This window comes from Halichoerus grypus, chromosome 3 (assembly GCF_964656455.1).
Source record: "Halichoerus grypus chromosome 3, mHalGry1.hap1.1, whole genome shotgun sequence".
NCBI classification, from domain to species: domain Eukaryota; kingdom Metazoa; phylum Chordata; class Mammalia; order Carnivora; family Phocidae; genus Halichoerus; species Halichoerus grypus.
In genome coordinates this window covers 183,300,394-183,327,012 of record NC_135714.1, presented here as the reverse complement: position 1 = coordinate 183,327,012, position 26,619 = coordinate 183,300,394, and the positions used below count along the sequence as shown (strand labels likewise).

Here is a 26,619-nt window from a genome sequence, read left to right as displayed (position 1 = left end):
TATTTATTTGTGAGAGAGCGTGTGCGTGTGGGGGACGGGGAGGGAAAGAGAGAATCCCAAGCAGACTCCCTCCTCAGCATGGAGTCCCACATAGGGCTTGATCCCAGGTCCCTGACATCGTGACCTCAGCTGAAATCATGAGTCAGATGCTTAAATGACTGCGCCACCCAAGCGCCCCAGAGATTAAATACTTTTTTAAAATTTCTGCTTATCCGCTCTTCCTTTGAGGAACTGCCCCTGTCTCAGACTCCAAGTGATGCTGGGGCCTGCTAGTCACGTAGGCCAAGGGGTGGGCACATGATCCAATCGAGGACAGTCTCTCTCCCCTGGGAAACTGGTAAGAGGTAGTTGGAACCCAGTCACTAATGGCACAACCCTAAAGGAAAGATCCCCAGGTTTCTTCCAAGTGTTGCCTTTCCTGAGGTTTGGTTCATAGCTCTTCTGTCAGCTCCTTAGTACACTCCCAACAACTCCGTCCTTCATGCCCGACGAAGAGTCTGTTTTGATGTTTGCTGCCAACGGACTTTATTACAGACTTGGATGGGTCTTCGCAACCACGGCACTCACCTCAGGGGGTGCCACGGTGGACGAGTCGCACTGTGGCTGCCACAGTTCCCCAACAGGACTTGCCACAAATAGACGAAAGGACCCTCGTTGGAGCCCAGTGGCACTAGAGCATGCTGGGATGGCAGCATCATGTGGGAACCAGCGCTAGCCTAAGAGATCAGAGTTGTGGTACTTCCACCGCCATCTTTGCTGTCTCTCCGCCTTTCTTTTTGCACTGCCACAACCTAGTGTCTGAGCTGCTTCTGCAGCCTTCCAGTCTCTCTGTCCCCCTTGCCTTCCTCCCACTCCCCACATCTCATATCCGTAAGGCCAGGAGTTTGCACCACCCCTCCTCCTTTAATCATGGCTTGCTGGAGACACTGTACATTTCCGTGGTAAAAAGTGACTGCAGGGACCACACAGTATACGTGTTACTCCTGGCTTGAAGGCTGCAACTTGTCATTTTCCCTCCAGGAACCCAAGAAAAGCAATTTAGAATCTCTGTTTCATGTCAATTCTGGATAATTTTCCAGATAATGGATAAGGGCCATTTAATAGGGTTGAAAGCCCTTCAGGGGTCTCTATTCTCTGTGGGAAGAAGCTTGTACTCCTCAGCCTGGCATTCAAAGCCCTCCACAACCTGGTCCCAGTCTGTCTTCCCAGACTTCTATCCTGGAGCCACCATATCTCAAATTCTCAGCTTCCACCTGAAGACCTCTCCTCACCCTTCCCTGAGTGGGTCTCGTACAGCTCCTCATTCAGGGCTTCACTAAAGCCAATGGACTGTCCTCTGTCACCTGAAATGCTCTATCACCTTCCCCTTCCAAAATCTCACCTGGCCTTCGAAGTCTAGCAAGCTTTGTCCTCCTCCATAAAGACTTCACGGAGAGCCGTAGATATCAACCAGCCTTCCCACTCTTTCTGTGTTCGGCATATTTATTATCTCTATCACTCTTGGGACATTTCTCCTGATCCCATCTTGAATTCTCAACTTTGTGTATGTGCCTAATGAGACTAGAAGCTCCTGGAGGGCAGGAACTGGACTAGGACCTTTCTTTGTCTTAGGATAGTGCTGAACACAGAGCAGTCACTCAATATTTAACCATAGAACCAAGGCATCAATGAGCCCTTTCCTTAGCTCCTTCTGCAGGACAACAGAACTTTACTCCAGACAAACTGGTCCTCAAGTCTTTGGTCAGAAATCATAAATGCCCTGCTGGGGACCAACAGGAAACAGGGCTAGGACTGAGCTTTTTCCCAGTTGTGTTTTCTATTTCATGATTTCCTGCCCTGGCAGAGGCTGTTTCACACATGGACCCTAGGCATGCAGAAGTCATATTTTTGTAACTAAAAGCAAATATAAGCATTGTAAATTGTTCTCCCATTATAAATGCCACAGAAGACACAATATTAAAAAAGAGAACATAAAACTCTGCTTTAAATTTTAAAGACCTACTCAAATTGCAATTCTAACATAACAATACAAGTTGGTCATGATAGTTCAAAGACTTAATTATAAAATACCTAGGTTTTTGGTTTTTTTGCCTTTTAATCTATGATCCTTCAAACTTAACATCTACATGTTATTTTCAAGTCCAGATGATACTGCAAACTTTTGTAGGATAACAGCTATCATTTAACAATGCTCTTTACTAGAAAAGCATTTTGTTCTCTAAAAAATACTAAGTACATTCTTGTAATTTTCACTTACCCTATACAACTATTTTCAAATTCTTTTTACTGCCTTGTACAAAAATAAACTCCAACTTACTTTATATCACATTATCATAATTTAAAATTACAGCGATTGGGACTAATGAGGTTTGCCCAGTGCCCCAACACCCTCATGTTATTTGAATTGCTGTAAGAGTTATAAAGGTACTAACCTGAGTCATCTTGTGATTACAGGAAAATTACTTCTTGCCTTTGTGAAGCGTGGCAGTTTCTACCCTCAGAGAGTGACAGTTTTGGCTCATGACTTTGTCAGTGTGTAACGTAAATGAAAAGCAGTCGAGTGAAATCAAACAGCGAGGTCCTTCACGCGATGAAGCACTTTGCATGAGTCTCTGAAGGGAACACAGGCTCTATTCGGAAAAACACAAATACTGAATGTCATTTTACAAAATACAAATATTGAACCAGAGACAGCCCAGGTTGACCTCTTGACCCATGCATAAATTACCCAGAGAAGAAGGGATTAGAAAGAACTGGGACTATGTGGACAATGCCAGAACTGTAAGGTGTTTCTGAATTAATTCCTAAGCTTTCTTTTTTTTTTTTCCAAAGATTTTATTTTTATATTTGACAGAGAGAGCGAGAGAGGGAACACAAGCAGGGGGAGTGGGAGAGGGAGAAACAGGCTTCCTGCAGAGCAGGGAGCCCAACGCGGGGCTCGATCCCAGGACCCCCGGATCATGACCTGAGCCAAAGGCAGATGCTTAACGACTGAGCCACCCAGGTGCCCCTAATTCCTAAGCTTTCTATAAAATATACAGTACTTTCTCCCAAAATTACATTGAATGATCTCATCTTGTTCGTAGAAAAATTACAAGCATTGAGAGTCAACTCTGAATCCCATGGCCTAAGGAAATGTATACTATTTAAGACAATGTTACCAAACTGCATTAAATCATTCCAGTACAATTTAACTACTCAGTATTTGCACATCACTTTGAGAAGTACTCCTACTTATTCTTCATTGTTCACATTTTCTTTTCTCATCATACAGTGGGTCTGTCAGGAAACCCATCAGAAGACTCTTAGTTACTTAAAAAAAAAAAAAAAAAAAAAAAAAAAAGATGGGCCTTGCATGCCAAAAAGCACTTTGTAATGTAGAAGTCTTGGGGTATAAAATGAGGTCTGGAGGGATGCCTGGTGTGGTAGGAAAAGCCAATTCTGTAATACACTGGGACCTGATTCCTTCTCTGTAAATGAAGCAAATGGACCTTAATCTAGATCACAGTTCTCAACCATGTTCCCCAGTCTTCATTTTCTTTGTATGTACACGTCACTGCCAAAATATAGACAGTGATTCTCAGGATGGTGGGGCGCATGCATGTGGCTTCCCCCAACTTCCCCCTGTGCTCCACACCACCCCAGTCTTGGTCCCTATCTAAGAATCACTGATCTGGGGGTGCTTTGGAAAGTTTTATTTTGGGTCCTCAGAATATGCCTATACATTTAAACCTCAGTCATCTCTCAATCGTATGAGGTATATGATCTGCACCACTGAGAGCCCCAAGGGGTGACTTTTTAGGAAAAACATTTAAGAAGGGTCTTGAAAGAGCTATTTGTCAAAGGATCTCATCTTTACTCATGCAATTTTAGAGCCTGCCTTTATCATAAAGGAGATGATGTTTGTTTCCTGAGCCCTCACGCTAGCCCCGAAAAGAAATGCTCTCTGCTTGGATCCACGCTTGCATGCCCTGACCTAGGCACTCAAAGGAGTGCCAACTTGGCTATGCACCTTTCCTTCAGGTGTTAGTGCCTAAATGTATTAACCTTCTCCAGTATGCCCCTGAAGATGAGTCCATAATAGCAGCCAATGAAAGGAATCGTAGAGAGTGCCGAAGGCATCTGTGAGCTACTTGGATGGGAGCAGGGGTGGGGAAGCTTTTCTGTACGCCAAAATCATACCTTCAACACCTATACATATAATTGACTTTCCTTATGTTTACTAACTTATGATCCAAATTTGTCCCCATTGAAAATGTGTGAATCATTTTATCTTCTCCAAGAAACTGTTGGGCAAAGACAAAAGAGGGTAGTATCTATCCTTTAAAATTGTTGAATTCAGATTAGTCCTTTTACCATATTAGCCCTATATCTCTGGAATAGTTAGTAGTAAAAAATGTATTTTCTGCACAGCAAAGAAAACAGTCAACAAAACTAAAAGGCAACCTATGGAATGGGAGGAGATATTTGCAAATGGCATATCCAATAAAGAGTTAGTATCCAAAATATATAAAGAACTTACACAACTCAACACCCCAGAAACAAATAGTCCAATTAAAAATGGGCTAAGGACACGAACAGACACTTCTCCAAAGAAGACACACAGATGGCCAACAGACACATGAAAAGATGCTCAACATCCACTCATCATCAGGGAAATGCAAATCAAAACTACAATGAGCTATCACCTCACACCTGTCAGAATGGCTAAAATCAACAACACAGGAAACAACAGGTGTTGAGGATGATGTGGAGAAGAAGGAACCTTCTTACACTGTTGGTGGGAATCCAAACTGGTGCAGCCACTATGGAAAAGAGTAGGGAGGTTCCTCAAACACCGAAAAATAGAGCTACCCTGTGTTCCAATAATCGCACTACTGGCTATTTACAAAAAAAAAAACAAAACAAAAAAACAAAAAAAACCACTAATTCGAAGGGATACATGCACCCCAATGTTTATAACAGCATTACTTACAATAGCCAAGATATGGAAGCCACCCAAGTGTCCACTGATTAATGAATGGATAAAGAAGAGGTGGTATATATATATATAAAAGGAATATTATTCAGCCGTAAAAAATAATGAAACCTTACCATTTGCAACAACATGGATGGAGTTAGAGAGTGTAATGCCAAGTGCAGTAAGTCAGTCAGAGAAAGACACCATACGATTTCACTCACACGTGAATTTAAGAAACAAAACAAATGAGCAAAGGGGGAAAAAGAGAGAGAGACAAACCAAGAAACAGACTCTTAACTATAGAGAACTGATGGTTACCAGAGGGGAGGTGGGTAGGGAGGTAAGTTAAATAGGTGACAGGGATTAAGGAGTGCACTTGTCGTGATCAGCAGCGGGTGATATATGGAATTCTTGAATCACTATATTGTACACCTGAAATTAATGTAACACTGTATGATAACTATACTGGAATTAAATTAAAAAAAGTCTCCTTTGGCAATAGTGTAGGCTTATATTGCCCGGCCAGGTTCACAATGAAGACAGAGAAAGAACCCAGTTAAATATTTTAGGTATGATATTAAGCATGTAAGGCCAAACATAAGGGATATTAAGGAGAAAGGATCAGATTAATAGGACTGGGGAACTGATGAAGAGCACGCTGAAGAGGAAGCAGTAATAATAATAATGCTGACATTGTAAGGTGTACCACCACCATCTGAAAACCAAGTGGGAGAGACAATGAAAGGCAAACAAAATGAAACTTTGGTAATGACTATATATAAACCGATGAACCATTGTTTGGAATACATGTGAATATATCAAAGAAGGTTACTTAAGATTTATGCGCCTGCAGGAAATAGGATATAAGAAGGACTGGATGTTGGTAACTGACTCTGAACTGCCATGATCAGTAACAGGTTATATTTCATGTACTGGCATGGGCTGTTTGTACATATCCCTTACCTTCTCTGATTGCAGCATTTTCCAGGTAGGAACAATGTAGCTTATGATGGCTGCATTTCTGCTGGGTATTGCAATTTACACAGTGCTCAATAAAGGTCTATTGTATAAATATGTGTAGAAAGGAATAGAAGAATAAAAAAGATGGCCCTTTAGATGGTGCTAAGGTCCACCATCAGAGGGAATAATCAGAGGGAGGGTGCTGGATATATTGTTTCCATCGTGTTTGGAAGACAACAAAGTAAGATGGATATGAAGCTTCAGGGCATCAGCTGGACTAAAGATCATTTAAAAATCATTATCCCACATCTTGGCAGTTAGGGCCATGGGAGTGGATTAAATCAAAAGAAATTATGCAGAGTTAAGAAAAGGAATGAGGTTAGAACACCAAGGATCCCTAATATTTAACCCTCATACATGTTAGTATCAGAGGGAAGCCTAGCCATGTGCTGCGTTATAGCTCTACCATAATTAAATTTAATGCAAGAAACACTGACTGCGTCCCTACTAGGCAACAGTTGTTTTGGTAGCTATGAGAGGAGCAGAAAATGGGTGGTCCTTCCTCTCAAGAAGCTACGGGCTGCTACAAGAGTAACACAGAACAAACCCTGAATGACAGTAGTAGGAAGCAAGCACATGATTTATTGATAAAAAATATAGACAACGAGCAATATTAGCTTCTATAATTTGGAGTGACACTTTGAGTATTATTCCCTCTACATAATGAGGCAAGTGAAACAGGATGCTCTTCTAATTAATATTCCCTACCCTACACAGAAAAGCCCTTAATGATACACCAGAGAGATCACAGAAGAAATGGTAGAAAAAGGAACACTGGCATTTCTAATGAAAATCTCGTGAGCAGAACAAACTCAGGGCCTCCAAGCTACATAATATGTAGCACTGGGAGAATATGACCCTCTCTCTAATCCCAGCAGGGTCCAAAGGTCACCCCAGAGTCAATGCACATTGAAAGAAAGCAGACAACCTGAGGGAAATACATCTTAGGAGAAAGACCAAATATTCCCAAGAATACTTTGTTTCCCTTGAAAATTTTCAAAGATTACATGTCGAAATTGATTCCATTTAGGAGCAGGATACTATCTCCAAAATCTCAGTGAAGGAAATGAAGGTTCTCCTCTCATCCGGGTGAGGAGAGTGAGTGTACGAGGGGGAGGGTGGTAACAGGAGGAGATACGAAATAGGAACGAAGAACTCACAGCACAATATTGATGATGAGATCTGTTATCGAAGGCTGCTCCTCCACAGGCAATGAATGACTAGACCAGATTCATGAAACTCTGTTATAGTTCATTTTGATTTTGTAGATCAGAGGCTGCTGGGAAGTCAAATATGAGTATGAAGAAAAATGAAACTATAGCACCCTGCTTCCTCCAGGCATTTGCTCCTGGTGTCAATTTGACAAAACCAGCTCTGGTCTGTGTTAAGATAAAGGTAATAGGATCTCCAGAATGGCAGCTTGGAAGAAGTTTGTTTTGATGTTCCAGAAGGGCAGCACCAGGGAGAAGCAGAACCTGACCCATCTTCTTTCCTCTTAGGAAAGAAGGTTTCAGCAGGTCAGGTGCTGAGGAATCCCACACTCATCTTACTGTCCAACGATTGTTCAAGAAGGAGTTTTACATGAGGACTATGGTTGTCAATATAAAACAAGACATGATTTTCTAAGAATGGAATAAGGGGATAAACGTGAAGATGTATTATGTATTTATAAAATGTGTTTATAATACAATTGATCCAAAGGAGGTATTCTTGAGGTTGTTGTGAAAAAAAAATCTGATTATTTGAGATTCAGCAAGAGAGTCACATGCATACAAAGTGTAGTTAAGATCCGGACGGTCAAGCATGTTTTCCTATAGACTTCACCTGCATCTCTCCTCTTACGTGCCTCCCACTCTTTCCCCACTGCCTCAACTAGGAGTTCCCACTCATGGATTTCACAGACCTGCCCCCAAATCTCAGAAGGACATCTGGAGAACCAGAGAGGCCAGCTGGTTCTTTACTTGAAGGCTAGGACGGACACACACGCACACACACACACGCACACTTTTAAAGCCTATAATTTACTGTCACCATAATTGCATAGATGAATGGATAATTTACCCCCACAAAAGTTGGGAGGCCCATAATTTTGAACTAAAGAAGTCCTTTAAAAGTGAATAATATTTAGCTTTGTGAAAAACTGACTAAACCTCCTTTAATTTTCTCATTCCATTATATTGATCACAAACCAACACTGAAATACAAAACTGAGTTTTGGGGACCAGATTAATATGATTAATCTGGTTTCCAGACCCACCAGTCCCCCAGGCTTCACAGCTCTGCGCCCTAAGATTCATTCTCAACAGCATGGTCAAGGTCATGTCTCACTCCTCTTCAGACTTAAAGAGCAAGTCCAAATACCTCAGTATGTCACATAAAGTCCTCTGTGATGTGACCCCAGCCCACCCTCCAGCATTTCCCACTATGATGTTCCACTCGAAGTAGCCAGTCAGCAAACTGCTTGTTACCATAAAGACTTGGCACCAGAACTTAAATCAATGATGGCTTCTTTCATTGAGAAACTCTTGCTGGGATGAAGGATAAAGGAATCGGTGTAGATACTTAGCTGATTTGCGGTCAAGGACAAACTCCTTTGCTCGTGTCACCGCTCTACATGTATGACTTGAGTTTCTCTGAATGCTTTAGACATTTGATGTCTTCATGCTTTTTGCTCATCTGTTCCTTCTGCCTAGAACTACCTTGCTCCCCTAGACTACCTGAGAGACACAACTATCTTGGAAGGGTCATCATGTGCCATATTCTCTATGAAGGCTCTCCTGTCCCCCAGCTAGACTCACCACCCGGTGCTCCCTCATGCCTCCCCTGCATTACACGGATACACATCAGCACCAGCACCGTGGGGGCCACTGTTTGGTCTGTCCTGGCTACTTCACGTGGTGTTAACATGGAATCTCACACAACATTGCTTTGGACCAAGAAACTTACCTTACAGAGAAAGAAGTAATAAATAATGTCCTATCACTGATCTTACCATGGACCCGATCACCTAGAAATCTTGGGCCTTTTCTAATGGTAGAATGGCCTAAGAAAGACTCAGTTAAGGTCCACATGGGAAACAATATCTTCTGACCTCAAGATGGGGCTTGTATATATGATTCTGATCTGTGTGATATGTGATATCCTTTTTTCCCTATAGGTCTTGGGTCTGGGAAACATGAGGTAGGAGGGAAGGGAGAATTTAGAGCAATGCCACTAATAATTACATCTAATTATTTTTTTAATATTTTCTCTCTGTTGTTATGGCTCTGGGTTTGCGGGTTTAGAGGTCCTCACACTCCAGGAATTACTATTATTACTATGGCCGTGGAGGCTCATGTGGCAGGAGGCCCCTGCATCGGTGGTGGTGGGTCCTGGTCAGAAGCCATGGATCACATGGAACTGAAAAAACATTCCTGTACTCATTGTTTATGTTTATTTCCTCCAACTTGACTTTCGGCTCTATATGGACAAGGACCATCCCCACCTCATCTCTTTATCCATAATACCTCTTACTGTATCTGGCAGATTTGGTGGTGATGGACAATTGCCAAATGAAGGAATGAAGGCTCCCAAGTAACTAGAAGCATCAGTTAAAAAGCTCTTGTTGGATTCACAACTTTTAAAAGGAAAGAGGCAAATAATAAGTCATAAATTAAAAATATTTTTTATTTTTAGTTGTGATTAAAACACATAAAATAAAATGTATCATCTTAACCATTTGTAAGTGTACAACTCAGTAGTGTTAAGTACCTTTACATTGTTCTGCAACAGATCTCCAGAACGTTTTCATCCTCCAAAACTGAAACTCTATGCTTATGAAATAATAACTCCTCATTTCCCCTTTCCCCAATCCCTAGCAACCACCCTTCCTTCTAAGGGTTTGACTACTTTACATACTTCATGTAAGTGGGCTCATACAGTATTTGTCTTGTGACTGGCTTATTTCACTTAGCATAATGCCCTTAAGTTTCATCCATGGATTTCCTTCCTTTCTCGGGCTGAACAATATTGCACTGTATGTACATATCACAGTGTTTATCCATTCATCTGTCGATGGACATTTGAGTAACTTCCACCTTTTGGCTATTGTGAACAATACTGCTAGAACATGGGTATGCAACAAGCTCTTCAAGATTCTGCTTTCCATTCTTTTGGGTAAATACCCAGAAATGGGGTTGCTGGATCATATGGCAGTTCTATTTTTAATTTTTTGAGGATCCTCCATACTGTTTTCCAGAGTGGCTGCATCATTTTATATTCATGCTGATGGTGTACAAGGGTGCCATACCCTCCCAATGTGTTATTTTCCGTTCTTTTTTTTTTTTTATTTTATCCATCCTAATGGGTGTGAGGTGCTATCTCATTGTTTTTATTTACATTTCTCTAGTAATTAATGATACTGAGCCTCTTTCATATGCATGTTGGCCATTTTTATGTCATCTCTGGACAAATACTTATACGAGTCCCTTGCCCATTTTTATTTTTTTATTTATTTTATTTTTTTATTTTTTATTTTATCCCTTGCCCATTTTCAAGTCAGGTAATTTAGCTTGTTCTTTTTTTTCTTTCTTTCTTCTTTGTTGTTGTTGAGTTGTAGGAGCTCTTTATATATTCTGGATATAAACCTCTTATCAGATATATACTTTTAAATAGTATCTTCCATTCTGTAGGTTGCCTTTTCACTCTCTTGATTGTGTCTTTTGATGCAGAAAAGATTGTGTCTTTTATTAAGTTTGATGTAGTCCCAGGTAAGTTCTAAATTTTATCCTGGGGTCTACATATATTCAACAGTTACATATTCAACAAAATAGTTGATATCCATATGAAGTAAATTGTTTGGGTGGGGTGTGGAATATTCTGATTCCCATGGGCTCATAGAAGTACATCTGCTAACCTATTTGCATTTGTTATCATATACTCCTTCCTCCTGGAAAAAAGACAAGGGATGAACTATCCATACTTACCTATAAAGCAAACCCACCAGCTATATGCTGATAGCTCAACAGCTTCTTTCTTGCAACTCTCTCCCCTCTCTTGCCAACCATCAATTTTCCCTTTGCTATTAAATCTTTCCCATTAATATAAAAATATGCTTCAATATCTTAAAACAACAACAACAACAACAAAACCCTCCCAGGCATGACCACAGATCACTGTCCAGTTTAAGCCCTAATTTCCCTGCTTCCTTTTATGGCAAAATTCTTCAAAAACGCTGTGTCTACTTGTTGGCTTCCCTCTTATTGCCCAATTTTCCAGCGTCATGCTGATCATAAAACACCATAAAACATAAAACAACCCTAGACCACAATGCTGGACCCAGCAAATGGAGTAGTCAGGGGAGCTACTTTCAGGGGAAAAAAAAAAAGCTTTGCTACTGTTGTCTCCCTTTTTTTTTCCTTTAAATTCAATTAGCCAACATATAGGACATCCTTAGTTTCAGATGTAGAGTTCAGTAACTCATCAGTTGCGTATAACACCCAGTGCTCATTACATCACGTGCCCTCCTTTATGCCCATCACCCAGTTACCCCATCGCCCCCACCTCCCCTCCAACAACCCTGTTTGTTTCCTATTGTTAAGAGTCTTTCATGGTTTTTCTCCCCCTTTTATGCAAGAAAAAGGTAAAATGCTTTTGTTTTCCCAATAATGCATCCGAGGGCCATTTCCTTTCCACCAACCTCGAGTCACTGCTTTGGGTGCAGACTGCGACACTCTGCGTTGTGTCGCCCACAGCCTTCGCAGAACTGTCATGTGGAACAGGTCGGATGTGCAGGTGATGCGATGTCCCTGCAGGCCTATTCTGTGGCACTCATACTTCTACGGCTCTTGTTCTCCGACTCGCTTTGTTCATAAACACCCTGATTTCTGAAGCGAAGATTCCCTGTCCAGTATAAGAGCAGGGTCCATATTGCATTGCAGTCGGGAAGTTCTCATCTCCGGCTTGGGCCTGCTGCCATAGGGAAGCCGGCGACAGGAAAGGTGGAGCGTGGTGGTATCGCTTTGGGACCTCCTCCCTTACTCCCAGGGCCAGCTTGCTTCAAACCTTCCAGTGCTGGAGTGGTTGGAGGGGTGGCTGGCAAGGCGATGTCCGGGAGCCAAAAGAGTCCCTTTTTGACGGGAACTGGTGTGAGCTGATGGTGATCTCTGGACATGGAGGGAACCGAAGGCTGCTTCTCTATTTCATGGAGCATTTGGTGGCCCCTGTGGAACACTTTCACTGGTTCTCTGTAGACCCTCATCGCTGTAGACCTCTGACCTATCGTTTCCTGACAGGAGCGCACTGTCCCGCTGACGGCTTATGATGCTTCTCAGCAGCTGGTCACCTGCTCTACGCCTCCTGCATTTTCACCCGCCATCTTGTCGGCCCTCTGGTTGAGACTGTGTTCAGCAGCTAGGCCAAAGCCATCTGTCTTGTGTGGCCCACATCTGGTCTGAGGAAAACACCTTTGATCCATCCTCAGTGAGAGTGCTGGTATTTCCCGAACAATACCCCCTGCTCAGCTGCCATGGGCTGCTTCTACCAACCTTTCTATTTCTCAGGCATATGCTTGACCCCAGACTGCTGTGCTCTAAACTGCAGGGGCCACAGCTCGAGCTTTCTGTGTGGCCCCCTTGAAGCCCTGCCACTTGACTTGAGGATGGGAGAAACATCTCCCTCTCTTCTCCCAAGATGTTGTGCATGTGTGTGTGTGTGTGTGTGTGTGTGTGTGAGAGAGAGAGAGAGAAAGAGAGAGAGAGAGAGGGGAGGAGGAGGAGGAGGAGGAGGGAGAACATGGAAAGGAGGCATCCACAGTAGGCCAAAAAATTCTCTCTAAATAAATCCTCACCCCAGTGTCTCAGTTCTTCAACATGGGGTGGCCTAAGGGTCACAAAACCAGATTTCATAGTATTCAGCCTTAAAAAGGAAGGAAATTCGGACATATGCTATAACACAGATGAACCTCGAAGACATGCTATGTGAAACAGCCAGACAGAAAAGGACAAATATTATATGACCCACTTATCTGAGGTCCCCAGAGTAGTCAAGTCCAGAGAGACAGACAGCAGAATGGTGGCTGCCAGGGGTTGGGGGGCAGGGGCGGGGGCAGTGGACTTACTGTTTAATGGGTACAGAGTTTCAACTCAGGGAGATGGAAAGAATTCCAGAGATTGGTTGCACAACAATGCAAATGTACTGAATGCCACAGAACTGTACACTCAAAAAGGGTTAAAATGGTAAATTTTATGTTATATACATTTCAGTGCAATTTTTTAAGAACAACAGATTTCAACCACTTCTGCAAGTTCTGCTTGAGTATTCTAGCAAGGAGTGCCACAACCTGAGAGTACCTGCCCCTGCTGGGAACATCTTTGGGCCCATTGTTAAGTCAGTGTCCCTCCATACCCTTCTCCGAGCTGCTCTGTGTGGTGATGTGGGGGCTCTGCAAACAACGTGTCTTCCTTGTCAAGGGGCTCTGCAGACAGGGTACACTAAAGGGAGGCTGGCAGGTGGAGTGGGGAGAGGGGACCAGCTTCTTTGGGTTGCTTCCTGTTCCTGCCTGAGTTACTCAACTCCATGGGTCCCCTCTGACTTCCCACGGTCTGGCCCTGGCTCTGGGGCCCTCCTCCAAGCTGCTGGGTTCTAAAGAGCCCAACTCCTTCTCTTTGTTCCCCCAACACACGGGGGGTGGGGGAAGGGAGGGGGGCAATTACCGTTGCTTTTGCTGTCCGGCCTTATTTAACCCCACTTTGCATTTAAAGCTCTCTGATACCTGTTTAACCAAATCCCTCTATCAAATTCCCTCTATTAACATAACTAGGGTGGTTTCCGTTTTTCTGACCTGGCACTGAGTGATACTGCTGTTTTTTTGCACTCGTATGCAAAAAGCAAAAGCAAGAAAATTCCATTTCCGCGTCCTGCTAGAGTTGTTTATTACCATCGTCCCCCAACTAGTTTGTAAATACCATGGACTCAGGTGTTTGGGGTTCACTGACGTAGACACACAGTACTTTGAACACTGCCAGGCAGATGGCAGGTGCCCAATCATCATGGGATAAATGAGTAGGAAATATTTCATGTCAACATAAAACACAAAAGAATTTTGGTCATGAAAACAGGCTTCTAATATATAAACGTTATAACCACATGCCAATTTTCGGGGGAAAATAAGTAGTTGATCTCTACAAAACTCTCTGAAATTCTTAACAATATCCTTTTTCTGCTTTTGTTCCTCCCCATTGTCTTGTTTAGTAATTTCATAAGTGGGGGTCTCTCCAATTTTTTTTCTTGTACGTTAGGGCATGTTATCCATGAGATAGTCATTCAGTATGATATGGTGATTTAGAATAAGAAACATATATTTGGTCTTTGACCACTGTTCCTGGTACATAGCTCCTAAAACCCTTAACTTTATTATAAAGGGCCCTAGGGACATCTTTTGTTTTAATATTTAGGTTTTTTCCTAGCTATTCCTGAAGTAGCTTCAGAGCATAAAGGTGAAATGGGTATCTTTTGTTATTAATAAATAACAAGCCTCTTTCACCCATACCTGAGTTTATGTTAATGAGGTGACCTTTGGAAAGCCCCTAAGGATGGGCTGGTTGCCAGGGAATTAGAGGGTTGGACCTATAGGCCCATCCCCCAGACCTCCAGGAAAGTGAGAGGGAATGGAGGTTAAATTCAAACATCAGTGGCCAATGATTTAATCAATTGTGCCTCCATAAAAACCCAAAGGATGAGGTTTAGTGAGCTTCCACGTGTTGGACAAGAATGCATTCATGTCAGCCGGGTGATGCACCTCAAACTCTAAGGGGACAGAAGCTTGGAGCCTTAGGTCTTGGGAACACCTGATGGATGGCCGGTCAGAAGCACAGGAGACAAGCTGGACCTGTAATTGGCGTCTGAAGTGGGGGGGGGGGCAGCCTTGTGGGGCTGAACCCTTAATCTGTGGGATCAGAGGCCATCTCCAGGTAGACAGTGTTGGAATTGAGTTAAATTGTAGGGCACCGGACTGCTGTCCCAGAATCATGTGACATGCAAGAATCTCCACACAGCTGGTGAGCTGTGTACTGAGAGTAGAGAAGCCTCCCAGGAGGGTGTCTTTCCTCTCCATTCACTCAGTCACTAAAATACACAGCTTGAAACCTGAAACACAAATGCGTGAAACCTCACAAATAAAACTTGAAGAGCAGAACTCGGAGCATTTCGGTGTGATGAAGAATACTGTGTGGGGAGAACACCCAGGCCCAGCTCTGTCACTGGTGCATGACCCTGGGCAAGTCATTTAGCTTCTCCAGGTCTGCGTTAGTTCCTCTCAGATATAGAGTGCCCTTCCTCTTTTAAGACTCTGATTTTCTTTTTTCTTTTCTTTTTCTTTTTTTTTAAAAGATTTTATTTATTTGACAGAGAGAGACACAGTGAGAGAGGGAACACAAGCGGGGGGAGTGGGAGAGGGAGAAGCAGGCTTCCCGCGGAGCAGGGAGCCAGATGCGGGGCTCGATCCCAGGACCCTGGGATCATGACCTGAGCCGAAGGTGGACACTTAACTGACTGAGCCACCCAGGTGCCCCGAGACTCTGGTTTTCACATAGAAATGTGCTTTACCATCCCCCAAGGGCAACATAACAGTCAAGCACTGACAGCCTGTGTCAGACTTGAACTTCCTCTTCTCTCAGTCCCCACACACATTACCCCGCACGGTCTGAGCCTGGATGGGCCCGCAGTGACGGACAGTAAGCCGTCGAATAAAAAGCTCTGTGCCAATTCCTACTTCGTGTTCCAAATGAGGTTATCGTTTTCTGTGGCGAGTACCTTCTAAGCTTGGCTGGATATTTTTAAGATCTGAATCTGGGGGGTAGCATTAATACTGACAGCTACGTTCAATGTCTAGCACATTGGAATACATCGCAAAGCTCGAAAAAGACTAGGTCGGGGCAGCCAACTCTTCTAGTTCAGTGACACGTAAAGGTTTCAGAAGGCACCAGGCAGGATGCACGGTCCTGGGGAAGGAGCCCTGCAGCCACGGCAGAGCCACGAGGGAGCTTTGGGATGATGGTACCGTGCTAAGTGCAGCGAACTGCCGTCCGCACACTCTCTGGAGTGTCATGGTGAGTGAGAATGTGGCACAGTATAAAAATCAATCAAATAATACTTTAGAAATAAAAAGTGAGGACAGATTACAAACAGGATTACATAAAAAATAGATCTCAGAGCCTAAAGTTCAAGGACAGCGAAAGAACAGACTAGTCTGCTTACTGATAACTGATGTCTACAAAAGTTAACAGTACATTTGTTTTTTGGTGTTTTCATTCAATTTTATTCACAGACGTAAAATATAGTGTGTGTGTATATATATATCTCCACATACATATCCACATATGTATACGTATGCACACACTCACAAAGTATATATAGGTAAGAAAACCAAGTAGTACTGGAATTATCACCAGGAAAGAACTAAAGGTAAGGGAGTCTTGGTATCAATAAAGGAGCCTAGGATCTCAAATAATTTTCTATAGAGAGAGAGAGCCCAGATGGAAATCCAGCTATAATCCAGAGGGGAGGGACTTTGGTTTTCCAGACACAGGAGCATGCATCCACGCTGACCCTCTGGGACACTGGTCAGGCAGGGCCAGCACATTAGTAAAGGGCATGACATATACCCATCATGCCTCCGCTCTTCTAGTAATTAACAGGCATTGTTAAATTGGAAACTGCACTTCTGGGGTCCCCCGTGAGCCCTGGGGTCAAGCTTTCTGGGCTGCCTGTCCTCACCATCCTGAGGACTGTTCCCTCTCAGAGGGCGCAGCTGAACATCAAGTCAACATGCGACCCTCAGTTCACGCCTCGAAATGTCACTGTCTAAGATTCCTCTTAACCTGATTGTATTCCATAAAAATTGAGACCTCAGAGTAGAGAACACGAAGAGGTTTTGGTAGTTAATTAGAAGCTGTAGTAGCTCTCTATGACAAATAAATCAGAAATTGATAAATGATTAATGCTTATGAAAGGAAAATTCCAAAGAGCAAGCCTGTGGTTTTCTAGATTAAAGGAACAGAAATCAGGAAAGTCTGCCCATTGTGGTCCCCTTCCCACCCTCATCTTCATCAAATAGGCAGCCTCCCAGGACAGTCACATATCTCTGCAGACCTTTATGGTCTCTTAGTGTGTGTATGTCTCTTGTGATTTGGGGGAGCATCTCATTTAAAATAGAAATTCATCTTTATCCCCTTTTTTAGAAGCTGTATTACAAGGTCCTTCTGCCTATAAAATGACTTGTCACAATGCTTCAAAACAAATTCAAAACATGTTCAGCACTTCGTGCCAGTTATTACTTTGATATTGACATTCACTATTTGGAGTTAAGACGGTGTTCTAAAAACGTATTTAATACTCTGCTGGCATTCTAAGTGGATTAGTGATTGTAATTCTCCTAGGAGAGTGACAGCTTCCATACTTAATTAACAAGAAAAGTTGAAAACTCAGGAGGCTTTGCCTTCCTTGGAAATAACTGATGATTAAGGGCAGCTTTCATTAGAAAGGAATATGCTTAGGTATTGTGCATTAGTGAAGAAAAGTTTAAAATAATCTACATGGGTCAAATGCTAAGAGGAGAAAGTCATTTTAATGTCAGTTCTACCACAAGAAAAACCTCTGCGGTGAGCAAGTCATCATCCTTGTCTCCATGACCTCACTGTGGTGAGCTTCAGTCTGTGTGCAGGTGGTAGGGAGAGCAGGAGTCGAGAACGTGACTTTGAAGCCCCAAGGTCCTGAGGTCAGGACTTCGCTCTGCCACGGCCCCTTCCCATTGCGGATTACATTTGTTCCTGAGACTTTGGGTGGTTTTTTACATATGCTTTTGTCCAACATACTAGCATTTAATTTAACTGATCAAAGATTTCAGGGCACTGCACATATCTTTAGATGCTCATTTCAGAGAGAAAACAAATATAGGAAATGATTTACCCAGAACCCTAGAGTGAACCAGTGTTTGAACATGGAACCCACAGAACATGCCTCCTTCTCAATCCAATTTTTCAGGTACTGTAAAAAAGTTTATTTTCATGCTACCTAGAATTGTACAACTTAAACCTCCCGTACTGCTGGAGTATCGACCATTGGTGTTTGTACTGATGAGGAGAGTTACGTGATCCTAAAATGCCTTTATATCGTATGAGGATTATATTCTCGTTAACATAAAATCGACAGGGACACTGTAAAATGGAAACAAGGTAGTGAACATACTGTGACCTCTATTTCTTGTTCCTGCGATCTGGGGAAATGAAGCTTTTAGCCCTCCACCATGGACCTCCCCACTGTGCCCAACTTCTGAACAAACAGGCTCAGCTCATCTCTGCAGGCTGACTCCCCTGATTGAATGCCCCAGAAGCCAGGGTCACTCTGAGCTACCCCATTTTGTTCCTACTCTGGGACGGTGCTGGATGGGATTAGCACATGCCATCCATCTCCTGTATGAGTCTGAGAAGTCCTATGCCAAATAAATATGTACTGAACTCCAATTTAGACCAATTTTATTAAAAACCTGTATCACATAATTTAACATTAGAAATAGCCCAGGTTGATCAGGTATTATTTATTTTAATGACTTTTATGGAAATCTTTCTGACATAACACACATACTTTTGATGTCTTTCTAAATAGCCTATAAATGTCCTATTTTTAAATTGGTAACATAGGAGCTAAGTCTGACAAAGTATGAGAGAAGAGTGATGCTGTCTGGGGCTTAATAGAGAGTCTGCATCTACACCAGGTGGCATGAGGTTTTGAGTACTTCTTCACTGTTTGTGCTGTCGGCACTTTTCACTCTGTCTTTTACTCGGCCTAACAGAAATCAGGCAACTAAATCTCTTGAAATCCTACCTAACATAGGAAGAAAAGACTTCTGGGTCATCAGAGGGGTCAGCTTTGGATAAATCAATTTGGTGACATCTGTACTGACTGCTCTCATGCTTTCTGGGTTCTGAGTCGTGAGCTGGATGCTGGAAAAGGCTGGCAGCCCCTGTGACCTCCTGCCAAGTCCCTGGGTCCTGGCCTTCCGATTGGCAGCCTTTTGCTTTGTAACCCGAGCTCCCTGACACCATCTGCTTGCTGTGTTCACTTCAATGCTAGTTCCATCTCCTTTATACTGAGCTCCTAAGAGCTTGGATCTTGTAGTTCCTTCCACGGTCTGCAGCAACCCATACCTGCTCAATACTGATGACAACTGACGCAGTGGTAGGGTTGGAATGTCTGCATCACATGCACAGGCTTTCCATCCTCAGTGCCACAATTACGAAAGCTGTGCAGACGTACGAAACAGGCCAGCTAAAAGAATGGTCTAATTTGCAGGCAGCTTGCATTGTCTTTTGTAAGAGTATGTTTGACATTTTAAGCTTTGCTGTGGCAGTAAATTGTACTCCTTCTAGCAGGAGGAGTTATTAAGTCTGTGCCCAGAATAAACCAGACTGTTTTGGAAAGTTTAATTTTTTTCAGTTTTCATACCCCTTTTATAACTGTGTTTGTCTCTTCAGAGATAAGCCTGTAAGGAGACACAGCCTATTATTTCTAATTTCAAGTTATAAATACCATTCTTTAACCTTCACAGGGTTGCATCATAATCTCCTTAAAAAAATAAATATAAGAGTCCTGATTCTAAATTAAAAATTAAAAATAAATAAGACCAAAGATTTAACCTGAAGCGTCTATGGCTGATGGAGGTATTTCCTGGCGATGGCCATCCAGTCCTTAATGGAATCTAGGCTGCCATCTTCATGGCCTGAATGTTTGTGTCTCCCCCAAAATTCATATGTTGAAGCTCTAACTCCCAATGTGGTTGTGTCTGAAGCTGGGGCTTATAAGGAGGTAACTAAGGTCAAATTAAGTCATAAGGGTGGGGCCCTTATAATGTCCTTAGAAGAAAAGACACAGGGAGGCAGCTGTCACGCTCAGTAGAGCGTGCATCTCCTAAGCTTGGGTGTGGAGCCTACTTAAAAAAACAAATCCAAGCAAGGACACTGGGGAACTCTCTCTCCGTGTGCCCACAGAGGAAAGGTCATGTGAGGACCCAGCAAGAAGGTGGCCGTCTGCAAGCCAGGAAGAGGGCTCTTCCCAGAAACCAGATTGGCTGGCACCTTCGTCTGGGACTTCCAGCCTCCAGAACTGTGAAAAAATAAACATCTACAGTTTAAGCCACCCAGTCTGTGCTATTCTGTTCTGGTCGTCCATCCTGAGACGCCGTCTATTTCGTAACACGCACAATTATTGTGCCAAGAAAGTTGTTGATACACCATCAATTGTAAGATGCACCCCAATTCCTGTGACGTTAAAACATGAAATGTTAAAAAAAAAAAGTTGAAATTCAGTATTTTAGAAAAACAGTTTTTAAAGAACACAAATCATGAAGATGACAGTAACGACTTTAAGTTTTTTAACACAGCTTTTTCCTGAGAAAGGCCAATAGTCTGCTTTAGTCATCTGATCTCTGTTTTATGGCCTCCTAAACTGTTAGAAAATGAGATGTTGCAGAGCTCATGCATGAGAAAACTAGAGCCAAAAATGGGCAAAGAGATATAAAACCAAAGCTTAAAGTTGTATCGTTTGCATTGGGAACCTAATTTGATTTCCCCAGAAAGCCTGAGATGTTGACAAAACAGTGCCCTATCAGGCTAACTCTGCTCCTCCTTCACTAAGAAAAGGCAAATTTCTTCAGTTTCCCTCCTTGCCGCTCCCACGTCTCCTACCTCCCTTTTCCTCCCTGGGATTGTCAGATGCCTCTCAAAGACTAGCATCTCTCTGTTGATCTCATCTCTCCTGGCCTCTGGCCAATCCTTTCTCTCCATCTGCAGCTTCTCCCCCAGTGACCACTTCTCTTCTGAAACAGGAACAGAAAACCACACACCAGTACAAGCCATTCCCAGGCCCTGCATCTGCCCGCAAGCTTTAGATTCCCTTTTCTAAGGGGTCCGCAAGCCTTGCCTACTTTCTTGTCCTTCAGCCCCCTCTCAACCCACCGCAGTGTGAATGCTCTAGAACGCCACTCTATCTCAACAGACCCTCTGGTTTTCCTGCCGCAGGCTTCAAACACTCGGTTCTATGGCAACATCACGGTTTTGAGGAAAACTGTGGTTAAATTGCCCAGGATGGCCATTCTGCTGGCACCTCTGGGACTGACATGGGCTTTCTGAAGCTGTTGGCCATCCAGCAAGCAGGGAGCCTCACCCAGCTAATGTGCTGCCCAAATGAAGGTCTCCCGATGCTGAGCAAGGCACAAGAGGAGGTGGATGCGGGGCATAAGGGCCGGCAGGGAATAGCGTCGTGCTGAGGTGGGGCCGATGTCAGCTGAGTGTGGAAAGAGGTTTAAGTTCTATGTCATAGTAGGTGCAAACTAATGCCCTTGGTGTCACTTATAAATACCTGACAGCCAATTGGTAAAGAAAAGAAAACTATGTCAGCTTCTTAAGGACTAAGGACTAGAATCCACATGTACTGATTCTATAAGCCCACAGGCCCAGAAAACCCAGCAAAAGGTCTAGTTTAGATTAACAGATCCAGGAAAACAGGAGTTACTCAGTCCCAGCTTTGTCTAAAGGAGCTGTTGCACAGAGTATTCAATAACCTGGAGAAATGCTTTAGTGATCACTACCTACAATAAAAATTCCCGTGTAGCCACTTCAGAAAACAGTGTGGAGGTGCCTCAAAAAATTAAAAATAGAGCTACCCTATGACCCAGCAATTGCACTCCTGGGTATTTAGCCCAAAGACACAGATGTAGTGAAAAGAAGGGCCATATGCACCCCAATGTTCATAGCAGCAATGTCCGCAATAGCCAGACTGTGGAAAGAGCCGAGATGCCCTTCAACAGATGAATGGATAAAGAAGATGTGGTCCATATATACAATGGAATATTACTCAGCCATCAAAAAGGATGAATACCCAACTTTTACATCAACATGGATGAGACTGGAGATTATGCTAAGTGAGATAAGTCAAGCAGAGAAGGTCAATTATCATATGGTTTCACTTATTTGTGGAACATAAGGAATAGCATGGAGGACATTAGGAGAAGGAAGGGAAAAATGAAGGGGGGGAAATCGGAGGGAGAGATGAACCATGAGAGACTATGGACTCTGAGAAACAAACTGAGGGTTTCAGAGGGGAGGGAGGTGGGAGGATGGGTTAGCCTGGTGATGGGTATTAAAGAGGGCACGTACTGCATGGAGCACTGGGTGTTATACGAAAACAATGAATGGTGGATCACCACATCAAAACTAATGATGTATTGTATGGTGACTAACATAACATAATAAAATAAAATTTAAAAAATAAAAATTTTCCATGTCAAAACAGAACATAGTTCTTCCTCCATTGTTTTACTGGCCAAGTGTTCTTTGATGTCCTGTTTTCATGGATGAATCATAATACCCAGAGCACTGGGAATCATTCAAAACACCAAACTGTGTGGTTAAAAGTTTACAAGCTGACAGTTGAGTCAACAGGGCATACCTTGCCTACAGCACAGAGAGCTGATCTGCTTTTAGCTGCACAAGCGGTGGGATTTCTAGTAGTTTCTGCTTTTCGAAGATTCACAATCATTGTAAAGTGGTATGCTACACATAAAACCATCAATTTTACGCCAGGCTATACCATCTCAGTGAGAATCAAAAGCTTCTGGATGCACATACTGCAAATACACTTCAAAAGACTCAAATTTTCGGGAGTAGGACAGATTATCAGACAAAAGATCATAAATTACTTTGGGAAAAAAAAAACCAACACAAAAACCTAAAAACATCCAGCTCAACATTCTGCTTGCAGGTTTCTACATATACTGCATACATCTGGGTGTGCCTGTGTATCTATATAGCTTTTTTAAGGTGTATGGTCTAGCCCACTTCGCCACAGTCGTTCCTCTGCAGGAACGACAGCATTCCTTGCTGGGAAAACAAGAGGAGCTCGGTCTGCATTTCTGCCCACTTGATGCAAAGGATCAAGAGCTTCCCGCAGAGGAGAGCCAGGGTGGAGAATCCCAGCAGTGTCTGCAGTGGGAAAAGTTGACGGCTGACAGTTGGCGGGACCTGGGGAATGGCTGGGCCGCTTCTGGTTTCAGGTGTATCAGTGGATTCCGTGGGCCCAGACCCAAGTCTTTAACCAATATGGGAAGGAAGTAGTTTGCTCAGAAGTCTGATTGCATGCATCTTCCTCAGCTGCTAAGAGCTTGGGTGAACAGTCTGGTGCAGTGTAGCTGGTTAGATGTTTCTGCTGGGAAGAGAGGACAGAACCGCTCTCATTTATTCCCTTCACTGACTTGGAGCCATGTTCCCTGCACTCAACATGCCACCCCCCGGATCCCTGCAGGTAACATTTTCTCCATCTTCTACACTAGCACCAAGTGAAGGGTGTCTTCATTTTTTAAGACACATTTTATGTAATTTTTAACTAACATCTTGCATTGTTGTAGAACATTGGTTAAAACTGATGAACCAATATTGATATATGATTCTTAACAAATGTCCATAGTTTATATTAGGGCTCACTCTTTGTATTGTACTGTTCTGTGGGTTTTGCCAAATACAAGATGTCTCGTGTCCATAATCACAGTATCATTCAGAATAGTTTCACTGCCCTGGAAGTCTCCTGTCCTCCATAATTGATCTTCCCTTCCCCACCCCCCGCCAAAAATCCCTGGCCATCACTGGCCTTTTTACTGTCTCGGTCCAGACTCATATACTACTCTTTCCAGAATGTCCTATATTTGGAATTATACAATATTTTGCCTTTTCAGACTGGTTTCTTTTACTGAGCAATATTTATTCAAGATTCCTTCATGTCTTTTCATGGCTTAATAGATATTTTCATCATTCAATATCATTCTATTGTATGGATATACCACAGATTATCTATTCACCTACTGAAGGACATGTTGGTTATTTGCAATCTGGGGGTGTTTACATTATAACATGCGTGTGCAGGTTTTCATGTGGACTCGCCTGTTAGTATTTCAGTCCTTACTGATACAGGTGCAATCTGGTGAGAACAGACTTGTGGGCACTGCTCATTCTGGAAAGCTGTAAGATAGTCACTTTGGGTCCATTTTTCTCAAAGCTCCTTAGTACCTGCTGGGCTCTTGGCTACCATTTCTGATTGGCAGATTAACCCCTGCAGATGTATTTTTTGAAGCTTGGCTCTTACTGATAACCAAAAGTTTGTCAAGTTCCCTCAAGGCTGCAGTTACAGATGAATTGGTTTCTTTATTGACTCCAGAGAGGGCTGACATCTGCCACAGAGACTTCTGAGAGGGACATATGGCACTTCCTTGTTTGTTCCCGACATGTCAACATTACTTTCCAGGTCTATAGACCCCCGGTGGAAATGAAAGTGCTTAAAATTTCAGATGAAGAGTTATACTTTGATGCTCCCATTTCCATGAAGGGATTATCAAAGCTGAGATCAGACGTACCAATGTTCTTGACATTGACTTTCTCATATCTACTTCTACGGCCAAAAGAAGAACATTTTTCTCAGTATCTGGAAGGTCCACATTCCCCTGTAGCCTGTCTCCTTTCTTCTCAGCTTCCAAACCAACAAATGGCAGTTGGTTCTGCGGCCTGTTTCCAGGAAGTTCATGGTCCCCTGTGTTACAAAGATGTTCTAGGTCACGTGGAGCCTCCTGTTATTCAGACTCATGCTGTTGATTTCCTGGTTCCTTATGCTGCTGAAGGCCATCCACTTGACTCAGATTCTGATGTTCTAAATGCCAGCCCTTTTCACTTAGAAACATCCGTGATCAATGCATCATGGTAGCAGAGACAGAAAAACTAGCTTCCTTTCTTGTGTGCAGATGGAATTTGAACCCCTGGGTGTTTTTTCAGCAGATTATCTGTAACAACGGATTTTTCTGATAAATTCTGTAGAGGCATCACTGGACTCCAGTCTGACAGAGTACTGTACTGAAGAAGTATGACCAGAAAGATCCTGTAAAGGAAAAGAATGTTCTTTTTCCCTCCATTTTTAATTTCTTCACTTAAAAATCAATATTGTGGGTATACGCCCAAAAGAATGGCAAGGAAGGGCTCACAGAGATGTTTGCACACCCACGCTCATAGCAGTATTATTCACACTAGCCAAAGGTGGAAGCAACTCAGGTGTCCATCTACAAATGAATGAACAAAATTTGGAAATACATACAGTGGAAAAATGGAAAAATATTCATCATTAAAAAGAAAGGAAACTCTGATACAAGCTACAGCATGGATAAAACCTGAGAACATTATGCTAAGTGAAATAAGCCAGTCACAAAAGGACAGATTGTTTATTACTCCACTAATGTAACATACCTAGAGTAGGCAAATTCAGACACAGGAAGTAAAATGGTGGTTGCCAGGAGTGAAGGGGAGAGGTGAACGGGGACTTACTGTTTAATAGGTTCAGTTTCCGCAAGGCAAGACGATAAAAATTCTGGAGATGAATGATAGTTGCGCAACAATATGAATATACTTAATGCTACTGAACTATACACTTCAAATGGTTTAAATCTAAGTTTTATGTTATGAATATACTTACTGTAATTTTTAAGAAATCAATATTGCAGTTAATGCAATAATGTTATACAACCAGCATCTTCATCTTGGGTGACCATAAATCCTGGTTTGTTGGCCTTGGTCCCCATTTCTGCTTCTTTTCCCAGGGCAATCATTAATAGTGCCCCTTTCACTCTTAGAAGTGTCCCAGATTGAACAACACATCATCTAGTCACCCTAGATCTGTTTCATAATTGCATAAATCATTGCATTGACATTTTCATTTGCAGATGTCTTAACATTCCAAATGTGCCTGCATTTTCTCAAGTACTCTAATTATAAATTCAATGTCCTATAGAACGTTAAGGGTTCTGATCTTTTTTTAAAAAACTTAAAACGACACCCATTTATTAGCTCATAGTTCTGTAGGTCCGAGGTTTGGAACAACACAGCTGAGTTTCCTGCTCAGGATATGACAGAGCTGAAATCAAGATAGTGGCCAGGCTGAACTGTCATCCAGGGGCTCTGGGGAAAAATCTACTTCCAAACCTATTTTGGGAATTGAATTCAATTTCTTGTAGTCATAGGATGGAAGTCCCTGATAGGACTGAGGTCCCCCTTTCCTTGCTGCCACCCTTAACATTTTCTAAAGCTAACAGACTACTTTCTGAATGTTGACTAAAGAACCAAAAGCAGTCCTCTTTTCTTACAAACTCATTATTTCTTTAAACACTAAAACCCTCTAACTTGTGACAAGCTTACTTCAGTATCTGTAGGTTAAAGGGAGAAGATAAAAGGCCCAGTCTGGGACAGTTGACATTTTTTTTTTTTTTTTTTTTTTGGCCTCTCTTGGCTGCCTTTTTATTGTTTTGCTGTTGTTAAAAATATCAGTAGATATTCTTAGAAATCAGAAATATGTCTATGTTTCAATTAACTCTGCCTTTCACCTTACCATGAGAAAATGAGAAAACCACTATTCTCCATACTGACTCTAAGAGGACCATTTTACCCACCATAACCCTTTATTACTGTCTCCCCCAGAGTATCAGTCTCTTAAAGGCAGAGGCATCTATCTTTAGCACCCAGCACCAATCCTGGTACAAAAGAGGTTCTTAACAGCCACATCTTGAGTCAGTGACTAACCAA

General features: G+C 42.6%; 1 protein-coding gene across 5 annotated transcripts in view; it reads right to left on the bottom strand.

The window, feature by feature from the left end:
- Positions 1-26,619, bottom strand: part of TRMT9B (tRNA methyltransferase 9B (putative)) — a 60,660-nt gene that overhangs the window by 26,438 nt on the left and 7,603 nt on the right. For 4 of the 5 annotated variants that reach the window (XM_078069670.1, XM_036077106.2, XM_036077088.2 and 1 more), the window contains one exon: positions 2,433-2,630. The gene's annotated coding sequence lies outside the window, so the exon portion shown is untranslated. Of the gene's footprint in view, positions 1-2,432; positions 2,631-24,145; positions 24,929-26,619 lie in introns of all 5 variants that reach the window. The other variant, XM_078069669.1, reaches the window with a different exon arrangement.